The 14637-nt window shown below is 40.2% G+C and overlaps 1 protein-coding gene and 1 long non-coding RNA gene across 6 annotated transcripts in view; both read left to right on the top strand.

Annotated features, from left to right (window-relative positions):
- Positions 1-14637, top strand: part of PTPRM (protein tyrosine phosphatase receptor type M) — a 773521-nt gene that overhangs the window by 88586 nt on the left and 670298 nt on the right. The window lies entirely within an intron of this gene.
- On the top strand, positions 6618-11310 carry LOC144315105 (uncharacterized). The gene is made up of 3 exons (XR_013380889.1): positions 6618-6892; positions 8311-8469; positions 10909-11310. It is a non-coding gene; the product is annotated as an uncharacterized LOC144315105 (long non-coding RNA).

Below are 14637 nucleotides of genomic sequence, written 5' to 3'. Positions count from 1 at the left end.
GACATTATATTCTGCGGGGTAAGCCGATGGTCAGCATGGAGAAGGGCAGTCCTGTCTGCAGAGTGCTCACTCTGTGCCCTCTTCCCGGAACCACCAGGTCACTAATGGCTGGAGGAAGGACCACAGCCTTCCTAAGCACTGGCCATCAGCAGGGATGCACCGCATATTTTCCCAGCTACTTCACCCTCAGTATTTTAAGCTAGTGACATTTTCCTGTACCAGTCACCTGCTTATTTGTAGCCCCATCTAAAGATAAAGTTTCATCAGAATGAGACTTCAGTTCATTGGGCAAGTATTTATTGGACAGCTACTATGTGGGGCACTGTTCTAGGTACTGGAGGTACAGCACTAAAAAAAAACACTCTCAACATCACTGCATGTGTGCACATGTGCGCACGTGTGGTGGGGGCAGGAGTCAGGAGGTAAACAGCCAAGTAAGTGTTCTAGTTAGCTTTTACTGCACAACTGGCCGCCCTCAAGCTCAGTGACTAAAAAGCATAGCAACGTTTCTCTTGCTCAGGAATCAGTGGTTTGGGCAAAAATCCTTGGGGAAAGCTCATCTTGGCTTCATGGGGCCTCCACAGAGGCAATTCACAGTGAAGGCCACAGCAGGCGTATGCACAGTGAACTTCAGAGCCCCTTGTTGGAAGGGCAGCAAAAGGGGCTGTTAAAATATTAAAATTCAGAACATTTGTTCCTCCTTTTTTTAGATTCTTCCTGAACAGGACATGGTGTTTGTTATTTGCTTTGTAATGCTGAGTTCCCTTGGGCTTGGGGAATCATACTGAATAGTGCAACTGCAGGCCTTGCCTTGCCACTCAGCACATGCAGCCCACTGGCTTGCAGCCAGAGGACAGGCACCTTGTGATCTGGCCAGGGGTGGGGGAGGTCAAGGCAGGCCTTTTCCCTTGGGCCCAACACCAAATTGGTAGTGTACTGGTGGCCCTCAAGGGAGTCTAGCCTCCATGCAGGTTGTGCTTGGTACCTGGATTGGGGATGGAAGAGGGCCTGCCCACATCAAGTCACTTGTCATACTCACCATGGCTGCCAGCTCAGGGTGGGGATGGCTCTTGACATGCTGTACCTTGAAATGTTACAGATACCCTCCTTATGTTTGTACCCAGGCCCCTGCCTCGGGTAGAGGAGGCAGAAGTCACTGTGTGATAGTGAGCGGGGGGAGGAGGGCAGTGGTTGGGGGAGTGGATAACTAAGAATGTCCCACAGGTGAAGGACCACAAGGGAGCGAAGGCTTCAAGTCCCCAACTCATGCTCCATTGTCCCATCAAGCTTCACATGCAGAATACAGATTCAAAAGTAAAATTGTTAGGAAGTGCAAGACTGGCCACAGAGCATTAAATCCAAAGTGTAAGCCCTTGTGAGTACAAGTCCCTGTGTGACAAAACTGGAGTCCCGTCAAGAGCCTTATGGCCGGAGAAAGTGCTTTCAGGTGACTCACTCTGGTGGTGTACAAGTTGGTGCTGGCTCTCAGCTGGACTGGGTTGATTTTTCTCCATATGAGCCTCTTCATGTGGCTTGGCCTTCCTTGCAGCATGGTGGCTAGATTCCAAGAACAAGTATCCCAAGAGAGCCAGGCGGAAGCTGCATTGCATTTTATGGCTAGTTTTGGAAATCACATAGAACTACTTCCACCACACTGTTAGTGGAAGCAATCACAAAGGCCCACCCAGGTTCAAGGGGAGAGCATATAGATTCCACCTCTTGATAGGGAAATGGCAGGGTTCTAGAGGAACATGTGGGTCTGGATGTACTGTCAGACCTCTATTTTTAGAAAACAACCTGCCACAGTAAGATAATATATGAGACAGGGAGAAGTGCTGTGGAAACAAAAAAAAAAAAAGTAAGGCAGAGAAAGGCGGAAAAGGAGAGCATTGATGGGGATAGGTGGTTTGTACCATTAAATAGTGTGGCCAGGTAATGCCTCCCTGATCCTTGAAGAAAGTTAGAGATGGAGCCATGCAGATATCTGGGGAAAGAATGTTCCAGACAGAAGAGAAAGCCGGTCTGGAGTGAATTATGAAAGCAGAGAGGCAGAATCAAAGTGAGGGTGGAGGAGAGTAGCAGGAGGGGGGTTCAGAAAGGAAACAGGGACAAATCATTTAAAGTCTTATAGGACACTCTAAGGCTTTTACTTGCACATGGGAAGCCATTGAAGATTTTTGAGCCAATGGTGTCATATGGTCTGACTTATTTTTTTAAAGAATCATTCTGGCTGCTTTTTATAGAATAGATTGTACAGGGACAAAGGTGGAAAAAGAGTGACCCATTAGGAAGCTTTTGAAATATTTAATGCAAGAGTTGATAGATGCTTGGACCAGCTGGAAACAATGGAGGTAATAAGGAGTGATTAGCCTCTGGATATATGTTTATGGGTAGAACCGTAGAATTTGGTGACATTGGATTTCATTAGGAGTAGACAAGGTCAAGAGTGACTCCTTTGTGTTTGGCCCAAATAGGCAGATTGATGGTGTTGCCATTAACTGAGGGTTGAGGGTTGGAAGACTATGGGAGGAATAGGTTTGAAAGAGGAAAGGTGATAGGGAAAATCAAGAGTTTGACTTGGGCATTTTATTTTATTTATTTTATTTTATTTTATTATTATTTTTTTAATGATAGTCACAGAGAGAGAGAGAGAGAGAGAGAGAGAGAGGCAGAGACACAGGCAGAGGGAGAAGCAGGCTCCATGCAGGGAGCCCGACGTGGGATTCGATCCCGGGTCTCCAGGATCGCGCCCTGGGCCAAAGGCAGGCGCCCAGCCGCTGCGCCACCCAGGGATCCCTGGCTTGGGCATTTTAAATTTGAGGTGTCAAATAGATATTTAAGTGGGGTCGCTGAGTATGCAATTACACCTATAGGCTGATGTCTGTGGGAGGGGTCTAGGTTAGACATAAAAAACTTTGTAGTTCCACCAAGACAGCAATAAGAGAGTGAATATTTCCTGGCAAGAGTCCCCTCATGCATGTAGCTACTTTGACATTGAGGTGAGCATTCTTTTTATTTTTAGACTGATGAATAAGTAGATGCTATTATCACATTTCCTCATCCTGTATGTTTGGATAGAACACACTTTCATTCAGGCAACCAGTTTTCCTTTTAAGGGTTTTTGGTGTTCCCATGTGTGTATACATATGCATTACATTCTAGAAATCTCAGCCAATGAGTTTTCCTTTGAGATATTGGCCATTTATGGTTTATTATAGCTGATCTAGATTTTAAGATGTTCAGATTTTCATTTAAATAGGTATTTGTTTGCATTTTATATACTAACTTGTACATTTGATCAGACATAGTATGTAGACATAGATCAGCTCCAGCCTTAATAGTGTTTCCGAGATGAGAGATCAAATTATCCCTCCTGCTGTCTCCAGGCAATCTGCATCTTTTTGAAGGTATTATAATTTAAAAGAGCATTTAAATTAGAATCTTTGTAGCTTTTCCTTGAATGTGTATGCTTAACCTACCTATACTTGAATCAGGATTTTATAGAGCAGATTTATTTAACTTTTGTTAATATTCTGTGAATATAGATGAGAAATATGCTATTAGATTGAAACAACAAGATTAATTGTTTGATGGAAACACGGTGTGTTTTGATCTTAGGAGAAAGACATGCCATAAGACATTTCAAATATATATCATTAAGATACATTTCACTAAGTAAAGAATATTTTGATAAAAAAAAGTGTTACGAGGCTAAACTATTAATGCAAGTTTTGGTTAAAAAAAATTTATTCCTGGATTCAGCATCCCCTTTCTCTCTTTTCCACCCTTTGCCCTTTAATCCTCTGTATATATTCCCTTCCTTTCCCTTGATTTCTCTCTTTCCTTCCCTTTCTGTGGCTTCTGTTCCCTTCCCTTCCCAGGACAAAGATTGTTGCTTGTGCGGGGGAAATTGTAAAGTAGGTGGAAAGGAAATCCCAAGTTAGACCAATAATACTGCTCATATCTGTATTACCTCGGCCTTCCCCTGTCACTACCTGGACACAGAGTAAAGTTACCAGGGTGTTCTTGCTAGGGTAAACACTGGGGCAGCCTTGTGCTTTGGTCAATAATTCTATTTTAGTTTAATTAATGGAAAGGCTCCAATGCCCACATAATCTTCACAACACTTTGTCCCAGCCCTCAGAGCTGTCATACAGATTTAATTCCATCTCCTGTAGCCGAGTCTTCTGGACACTCAGCAGATGGTTTTTCCCTGGTCCTATACTCTTCCACTTTATATCTCAGGAATACAGTCTTTATATCCCTGGTATTTTGAGCTACGCCTTCTTGTCTTTGTTTATCTTTCTCAACCAACTTTCTCCCCACTATTCCACTATAAAAATTTTGCATAGTAGTTTACTTAATATGGGTAAATTGTATTGTATTTGGAGATTTCAAGGCAATTGGTAGACTTTGAGGGACTGGATGTTGGGGGAAGTAGGTGAGAAGGTATTCAGAGCAAGTCAAAAGCCAGGGACTAATTATTTTATTTTAGGCATGGCCTGAGAGGCTCATAGAGAAAGAGTGTCTGCAGGTCCGGGCCACAGTTCAGGTGCACACTAATTGTTTTGCATTGAAGCACATTTTCAGTAAATAATACCAGGGCCAACTCTATTAATATGCTCAGCGGAGAGAAAATTAAGCAGTTGCTTGACTGATAATGATGCTGAACACTTTCAGGTGTTAGAATTTCATTAAGACTATGTGTTGTCTTTTACCATACCATTTACATTTTGTGTTGGGTATTTCAAATTAATCATGAGCATAATTAATAGTTGTCGTAATTAGATTACCATTTTGTGATGATCTGCAACATACCAGAGAGTGTGAAGAAGAAAAATGAGGAGGACCACTCAAGGTTCTTTGCAGTGGGAGACTTATCTAAACAGGTCACCTCTGAGGATTAATGCACTAGTGCTTCATTCCGCATTGGCTTTTTTGTAACAGCTAAAAATGGAGACAGTTTTAATGGGAAGTGGAACTCTCTGAGGGCCTTTCGTCCCAAGCCACCATGACTGAATTGTTTTAGGAGGACATTATTATAACAATGGTTCTAGTGGAAGTATAGGTTACTTTTGATAACCATAGAGAAGCCAGGGAACAAATATATAGTTTTACATTACTTAAAAGTTTAATTGAGTTAAGGATTAGTATTCATAATCTAACAAAAAAAAAAAGAAGTTTAGTACTTTAGAACTTAAATGAATTCTTGAACATATTTCAGACAGAATTTTTTTTTTTTTTTACCTCAGGAAAGGCTTGACGAGATTAAAATACCAGACAGAAAATTTTTAAAAAGCTTTTGGAATAGCTCTTATTAACCTGAAGAGACACTTAGTTAACTATCCATAGGCTAAAAGGAGAAGGACATTTGCATGGAAGTCACTTTTCAGCCATGGTTTACCCTAGAATGATTTCAAATGATTGTATAATGAGGGCAAAAAGTTGCAGGGCTACATATAAACTGCATGCTACTTAATAAATTATTCATGTTAGCCCAAAGGTATAATTATTCAGTGAAATGAGAACTAAGAAAATTAGTTCTGTATTAATGTTTGTTTATACAGATAATTTTTTTTTCTTTACATGGTCACATTTTCCTGCTAGAGGTAATCTAAAGGCAATCCACATAAAATGTTAAATCAGGTTGGAATTCCCAGGGTCAGTTGTGTTCCATCTTTTTCTCTTTCTGCTGTTATAGTTTGTTTGTTTCTAGAGAAAATTTTTCTTTCATAAAAAAGAGAAAGGCAAACTCCCTTAAAGCAGTCCTTTTTTAAAAGGAAAGGAGCAGGGACACTTGGAAGTTCAGTCGATTGAGCATCTGATTCTTGTTTTGGGTCCAAGTCATGGTCTTGTGGTTGTGAGATTGAGCCCTGCGTGGGGCTCTGTGCCCAGTGCAGAATTTGCTTGAGACTCTCTCTCCCTCTCCCTCTGCTCCTCTCCTGCTCTCTCTCTCTTTCTCTCTTGCAAATAAATAAATAAATAAATAAATAAATAAATAAATAAATACATACATACATACATACATACATACATACATATATAAATAAAATCCTCAAAAAAACATAAAAGGAGGGAGGAGCTAGATATTTTACCACAAGCATGCCTGAAGACATTCTGAATGCCTTCCATACCAGCTCTTTAGTGCAGAGTCAGAAGGACACCATTTTGTGTCTTGGCCAAGACAGGCTTTGCCTAACATCTCCCACTTTACCACTCATAGCCTCTTTTCCCACAGACCAGATCAGAAACCATGACTGTTATTTTTCTTTGTCTTAATTGTTATTTAGCTTCCAGTTGTGACAATATTAAACACATTTTTGAATAGTCTCTGCTTCTACCCTTAACTCCTGGAGTATCTAGAACAACAGATAAGATGATGAGTTCAAAGAACACTCAGAGCAAATCATTCTTCTGCTTAAACCCTTCCAGCAGATTGTTGGCTCAGAGTGAAAACTGAAGTCCTCCCAATGGCCCATGAATCCTGCCTGGTCTGGCCCTTAGCTCTGTGGCCTGTGACTCAGCCTCCCACCCAGCTGACTGCTGCCATACTGACCTCCTTTCTGTGCATGGACCATGTCCGCCCTGCTCCCCATATAGCTGCCTCCAGCCCCGTCCCCAGATGCCATCTCTGGGGCTTTTTATAAACCCCACCTTCTCAACCACCCATATAACTATAATACCCTCAGCCCTAGGCTTTCCCTGCTTTTACCCCACACTGTGTCTTTTCTGCTTACCATTCATTACCTCCTAGAATACTGTGTAATTCACCTATTATGTTCTTTGTTTATTTTCTGTCTACTTGCTTGAACAGATGATCGATCACTGTCTCTTTGTTCCTTGGTGTATGCCAGGTGCCTCAGAACAATGCCTGGCACATAATAGGAGCTCTGTAAGTATATGTTAAATGAATGAATGTATGTATTTCATGACACTCTTCCATGAAATGCTACATCTGCTGCCCCCAAGGTGTATTAGAGACTGCCCAGGTGCCATGTGGTGAATGCTCCATGACCAACAGTTTCCAGTTGTGGAAATCTAGGGAAGCCAGGGCAGGAAGGTACAAAGCAATGGAAGCAGTGGAGAGCTTAAGTGAGCTTAGGGCTAGAATTTAGCACAGTCATACGACCCATTTCCCCAACTCTTTGTGGTGACCATTTCCATAGAAAGAAGACCTCTGTTTGGTGGCAGTGATCTAGGATGAGAACCACACGTGTGGTATGGGTGTTGTGAGGATGGCCTGATTTGGGCTGATATCCTGCTTGCATTCAACTGTGAAGTGAAGGACATTTTTGGAAGAGTTAAATGTCAGAGATCAGGCTAAAGGCAAGGAGTTGAATCTTTTGTTTCAGTAGCCTTCTTGATGGACAGCTATGCTGTTTCCTACCCCTGCAACACATACAGGAGAGTTAGGGAGACCATGCATGTCATCTTATAGCTTCATTTAATCTAGTGGATGGTTGAATTGCCTCAGACTATTTCAAATCACTGTAAAAACCACACTGTCCAGTAGAAATATCATGTGAACTGTAATTATAACATTTTCTAGTAGCTACGTTTAAAAAAGTAAAAAGTTTAATGTATTTTAATTATATATTTTGATATATTTTATTTAACCTGAATATCCAAAATATTATCATTTGAATCTGTCATCAATATAAAATTAAATAATGAGATATTTTACTTTCTTTAGCTAAGCTTTCAAAACTTGGTATTTTATTTTTTATACTTACATCTCAACTTGGACTAGCCACCTTTCAGTACTCAATAGCCATATGTGGCTGAGGGCTATTATATTGGACAGTGCAGATATAAAGAGTATATGATGAGATATAAAACTTACTATTTATAGATTCTCACCCTTCCACTTTCTCTTTAAAAAAGTTTGCTTTGATTCAAAGTATATTTTCAGTCCATAAATTATGTTTCAGCATGCTTGATGTTATAAAGTCAGACTGAAACACAGGAAGAAAATGTGTATTTCTCTATAGCTGATCATGAATGTAGTTATTAGCAATTGTACAATTAGCAATTGTATTTCACCTTAATTAGTTGGTGAATCAAGTAGCAAAGATATATCTTTGAATAGATATAGATATCTATAGATATAGAGGCAGAGAAAATAAGTGGGGACTATAAAAACATTCATGCAGCAGTGTGATATGTTTCTGTTTTGGTACTTGAGACTTTGTGGAGGTCTGCCTGAAGAATTGGTGTACTATTTGCTCTTTTGTATTTTGCAATATGATTATCATTTCAAAACTGAGATGAAACTTACATAGAGCCGTTATGTCTTGGATCTCTTCCAAGGTATTTTAGCTATTAAGGACCCCGAATGAATTCTGAAGATTATATTCTAAGGATGCTTTGTGGTATGGTAAGCAACTTGATTGGCTATGAAAAATGATGGGAAGTTGTAACACATGCTGAGAATCCTACAGCATTGTCTTGATAAAGATGGTGAACAAGGTAGGTCTTCCATCGGGAATAATACCCTACATATTTGCTCTCAATCTTCTGAGCGACCTTTAGATTTAAAACAACAAAAATATGTTGCTTAGATGTTAAAATGAAACAGGACATTTTTAATGTTGGAATGGGTCTTAGCTCTCTTTTACATCATCAGGTCTTCTAGTTTATTCACTTCTGTAATCACTTTGCCCCTCCTTGTCGTGTTTGCCCCTCCCCACCAACGATTTGGAGAGACAGATAATTATATACACACCAGCTAAATGTCTGGTAAAATATCTGGGCAAAACTGATTTGACTTGTGTGGAACTGAATTTAAAAACACTTGATGGAACATTGCTTCAGTCTCTGAACACTTGTCAGGTTACATTTCTTGCTTTGCCTCCATTAGCACGACATGTGGTTTGGTCCTGAGAGACGCTTTGCCCAGACTTCCTCCCCCCTCCGACCCCTACCCGTTCCAACTACATAACTTGCTTCCAAGGGGTCATAATCTATCAGCTCTTCATTTTGTCACTCTTAACTAGAAAAATATATATAATAACCTGTCCAAATGTTTTATGCCTAGGTAACCATCTTTTTATGAAGTTAATGTTTATATTATGGAATAGAGGAATGTTTCAGTATTGTGTAAGTGGAAGATATAATAATATGGAATACATATTATTATTTTTGAAGTATTCTGCCAAAAGAAAGTAATCAATTTAGAGAAAATCAGTGATCATTTCTAAGTCAATGTTATATAACTGGCCATTGTACTTGATCGTGATTTTACATTTGAGGTTCTGCTAGCTGAGTGGAAGAGAAAGCTAGGCTTTTAAAAGCCCAAATAGGGGGATCCCTGGGTGGCTCAGCAGTTTAGTGCCACCTTCAGTTCAGGGAATGATTCTGGGGTTCCGGGATTGAGTCCCACGTCGGGCTCCCTGCATGGAGCCAGCTTCTCCCTCTGCCTGTGTCTCTGCCTCTCTCTGTGTGTCTCTCATGAATAAATAAATAATATCTTTAAAAGCCCAAATAGCTGATCTAGTTTAATTTTGTCATGATTTACAAAAGAAACAAATAAATAAAAAAACTTACGACATAAATGGTGACAACCTTAGAATTTTATATTGGCTAGTATACCAAAGCACACAAGTGATGGAGATGGTTAAAGCTGGATTCACACTTAGCAGAGTGAAGAGAGAAAGGTGGTTGTCTTTGATCATCACTCTTAACTTTTAGATGTAATTTCTCAGGGAAGAGCCTACCCTTCTCAAAGCACTCAGCCTGAATTTATTCAGGATCAAGTTAAATGAAAGTTAATTCCTGGAATTGGTAAGGTTTATAATCTTCCAAGCATGTCTTTCAAGAACCCATTTTAAAAAATGGAGTTTAAGCTCAACAAGCGTTGGAATCAATGGTCACTGAAATGGGGAGCCTTTTCTCATTGAGATTGTTAATAAGTAGAAAGCAAAATATATATTTATCACTTACATACAATGTAACATAGTAAAATATGTTGTCTTTTAGGAATGAGTCCAGTCTGGAAATATTCAGAATAGCAAATTGAAGCCTAAGTGATTCTTTTATAATTTAATCAACTTAATAAGACTTTTTGGATAGTTAGCATTTGGTTGGCTTCCCCCCAAAAGGGGGGGGGTGTTGGCCTTAGTTTAAACTGTTTAAAAATTAAACAGAGACTTAGTTAAAGATGGTGGAGCAAAGGAATTTTTATTCCACTTTTCTGCCTGAAGCTCCCAAAAGGAACAAAGAGAATGAAAAATAAAGAAGAAAATCCTGTCTCCTGTTAAGTAGCTATACCTCAGATCACAAACTACAAGGAATATCTGCCAAATACAGTAAAATTTGAACCAAAGAAGAGAGGATGCTCTGAGCTTACACAGTCCTCAAATTTGGGGCAGGATGCAGATTTCTCAAGCAGTCGGGCCTATAAAAATTAAATGGCTTCCCTAAAATGATACGATGGGGGAGGAGGACTCTTTCTGTAGCAGCTATGTTGGAGCTGATAGAGCAGAAGAGTCACTGGGTAGCATTGGACAGGTTGTGCCCTAAGCAACTCTAGGGACTCCATTAACATCAAAGTCTATGTGAGTGGAGTTCCCTGGAGTGAGTGCCCAATTTGTGTGCCTTTGTTGGCCATCATGGTGACCACATGCCGCTTGAATGAGTAGTATCCCAGAAATATGGGACTGCTCCAAATGAGGCTGGGAGAGAGGTCAGGTAGTGGTGGTCATGAGATGACCACACAGAGAGCCTGTAATATGAAGAACTTCTCTCTAATGACTTTGCATAAGCTGAGAGAGTCACACCGAAAACTCCAGTGTGAAGTACTCCCAGGGTACAAAGAGGTGGAGAGAATGTTGGAATTCCTTTCTGGATTTCAAGCTTGCAAGTCTACTCTCTTACTATTTGGTACATGTCTGATTGTCTCCATTCCAGCATGGATACCTTCTGGTAAATACCACACCTTGGCAGAGAGAGTGCAAACTCAGAGAAGAAAGGACCACAGACAAAAGGTAAAGGAAGAATATATATCAGAAGACAAAATATCTCATAAACAGAAGACAAATTTTGACTCCGTTCTTCGTGGTCTCCAAGGAAGAATAATAGCTGGGTTTTCTACAAAACAAACAAACAAAAAGTTTAAAGAAAAGATACCTAGGGTGAAAGAAGACAGAAGAGAGAGAGAAAAGCTGAGCCAATCAATCATGGTTAAGAGATGAGAGAGAAAAATAAAACCATTTTAAAGATGAAAGCCACATGAGAAGCCACAAACAATAATAAACACAAGTAAAAACAAGGGATATACCGGTCAGATTTGAGAGCCTCCTACAAAAAAAAAAAAAAAAAAAAAAAAAAAAAAAAAATCTGATAGAAATGATTTCTCTGAAGAGGATGCACTGAAAGACAAAAGATTATCATGTATTTGCTTGGTTTTTTGAAAGTAAGAGAGTAAGAGATGGGAACAAAAAGTATTCAAAGGCATAGTAAGAGATGATGTTACTGATAAAGATTGTTATGTGGAAGTTGGAAGGGCACACTGTTTACTAGAAAAAAACCTCTAAGAAGTAGGAATTAGACAAAATATATTGCCGAGTGGTCAAGGGCGCTGAGGGAAGCAGAACTGGGGAGTCCACTGGTGTTGGCAATAGGGTCACTGCTGGCTGTTGTGAAAGCTGTGCGAGGAGGACAGTAGGGCAGACGCTGGAATAAACTGGGTAGAGAAGTGAGTCGAGGTGAGGAGGTGAAAAGAGCATAGACAAATCATCTAAGAAATTTCATCATGAAGGAAACGAAGGGTTATGGATGTACCTACAGAGGGACATGAGATTTAGAGAGGGTATGTTTTTAAGATGGGAGAAACTTGCACGTACTTAAACATTCTTAGAAGACAGAGGAAAGCAGTGCTCAGCTTTATCTGTGCACCGGAGGCACCTGGAATCTTCTAAAAAACACATTTTTTTCCCTTAAAAACATGATGTCGGGCCCCACCCACAAAGGCTCCCCTGCCATTGGTAATGGATGTGGTTGGTGCTGGGATTTTTAAAAGCTGCCCAGATGATTCTAAGGACTGGCTGAATTTGAAAACCATTTTCAGGAAAGTTGAAACCGCATCCCAAGAAGATGAGTGGTAAACTGATCCTACGCTTGATGGAGGGATTATCCCAAAATTAGAGTAGGATTTCCTCTTCCATTGTGGCTGCAGGAAGTGGTGGGAACACTTTCAGACAGATGGGAGCTAAAGGGATTTCTGCTCTGGCTTCTGTTTTCTCTGTGAAGGTGCAGAAGGTGGAAGAATGTGCTGGGAGGAAGATGGGAAGGTCTGGAGAGGAGGAGCAAATGTGCAGTAGTTTTATGGGGAATGAAGGAGAACACCAGGGAGGAACCCAGAGGCTGGGCGGGCAGTGTTGAGAGGCTGAAGTTCAAGGTCATAGTTTCATAGAGGCAGTTCCTTGTCCTTCCTAGGTGTAAATAAAGCATGACACAAATGAGAGAGCAGTCAGTTTTCCAGTGAAGAGTAGAGAAGTTAGTTACTCCTGAGGTACTCTAATTTTGTCCATAAGACAGAGAATCGACGCTGGTGGAAGTAAAATAAATAAAAATAACACATTAGATTAAATTCTGTCTTAATCTCCTTTGGCGAGGCTCTGCGTTGTTTCTGTGAATACTGCAGAAATGAAGCCAGACACTATCATTTTGCTCAGTTAAATGGAAAGAAATGACTTTTAGTCCTACTGGTTCAAAAACACAAGTAGTAAGTGCTCAAGGCCCTAACTCTTTCCCTAGGGTGACGTGTATGTTCTAGAACTAGTATGAGGTTTGCAGTAGAGAGCGTGTTGGCACCATAGTAATTAAGTGTTGAAACAATGTGTGCACTCAGGCTGCATCTAGAAATATATTTTAGTCAACTTGGCAGGAGACATAAACTCAATCAGTTTTAATAAAACAATCCTGCTTTGTAAATATCACAAATAGAAAGTTACTCTTTTTGTTAGGTCTTGCTGGCAGGGTCCTGGGAGTAGAGATTTTAGTTTTTTAGCTTCAGGCCTCCGTTCTTTTAGTGCCTTTTCAGTTGCACAGATAGTTTGCATTTTAAATCATCTCACATAACTTGCCAGAAGCTGTCCTTGATGCTGAGGACATTGTGACATTTTCAAGGAAGGCTGAAAAGCCCTGGATGCAAGAGAGCCCTCATCCATGGGGCACATCGAAAGCACACCAGAGCTGACTTCCACGAAGAGCCCATGCAGAGACTGTGCAGTGAGAAGAAAATAAATACATGCATAAAAATGAAATCCAACCCATACAGCCTGAAACGTCTCTGGATGTTTACTGATGTCACAACTTCTTTTCATTCCAGTGGCGAGGACAGAATGAACATTGATTGTTGCTTGAACATGTTTTCAGAGCAATTTCCTGATCCTCTTATCACTTGGTAAAGAATACGGGTACTGTGTACCCCATGTCTGACCCTTCTCCACACACTGACTTTTGCAGATAACTAGCATGACACAAAACTTGGCGGGTGATGGAAAAAAAATTGTTTACTCTCACATTCACTACATTTTTTTAAATTGTGAAATTAACTGTGGCACTCTGCTAGGCATCAAGGGATGAAGACATAATTCAGACTTGGCCTCTTGTTCTCAAAAAGTGTCGTCGAGGCTTCTAGAAGTCCAGGGAAGCAAAGACATTTTCTTTGGCTTACTTTTTCATTCTTGGCTATTCGAATACAGAAATCATTTATTGTTGTGATGTTTGGAAAAATTATTTTGTCTCCTATCTTCTTTAGTGACAGGTTAGTAGACAGATAACTTCTTGGTCATCTCAGAGCCTTGGCGTTAAAAAAAAGAAAAGTTTGTGCCTCCTCATGAGTTCCACCTATGGGGGCAGAGCCTTCCCTCTGTCCAGTGTTTTGGTGAGCTTGAACTTCATATCTCATCCTTGTGCATTAGCCCGATTTATACTGTCTCTAGCTTGCAAAGGTCCACTGTAGAGGATTAATATGTAGCCAACATCAGCTATCAGCATCACTGACTTTTGTATCTAAAGTACCATCCTTCCACCCCTCATGAAAATTTTATGTCTCAAAATAGTTGGTTGATGTCCCATCTGGGCAAGTTTTCCATCAGCTGGAGGGTGATTCTAGTCCAGTGTGTGTGTGAATTTTAGAAGAGAGCCCCCCCCCCCCCCGCAATCTAAAGATTTAACTGCACAATTCTTACTGACAAGCGTTCTATTGATTTGAATGTGGCTGATTATTTAAAAACTAAAACAATATGAACAAGATGATTTTTGTTAAGTCCTGAGACTATGAAAATATTTTTAAAAGTACGCTTTTAGTTCTTTGACAGGCACTTGTAAGTCTTTGAACTGATACTGTTTTTTTGTGCTTGGCACAGTTTTGCCTATGAATTCCTGATAAGCCAAGTCTAGGGACAGATGTCAAAATTATTTGGAAATTTAATTTGGGATTTAAGGAGTGGCATTTTCTCTTTACCTAAAATGCTGACACTTTCTAGACAGACTACATTGAGTGTCCTACTCATCCCGTTTTTCCAAATATTTTTCTCTTTCCAGTTTGATAAACCAGTTGTGTAAAACCCACATGTTGTTTTTAGAATTGCCCCGAAGCAGCCAATGATTACACATTTCTTACAGTTTGTA

The sequence above is a fragment of the Canis aureus genome, chromosome 6, assembly GCF_053574225.1.
Source record: "Canis aureus isolate CA01 chromosome 6, VMU_Caureus_v.1.0, whole genome shotgun sequence".
NCBI lineage: Eukaryota > Metazoa > Chordata > Mammalia > Carnivora > Canidae > Canis > Canis aureus.
This window is presented reverse-complemented; position numbering and strand designations above follow the sequence as displayed.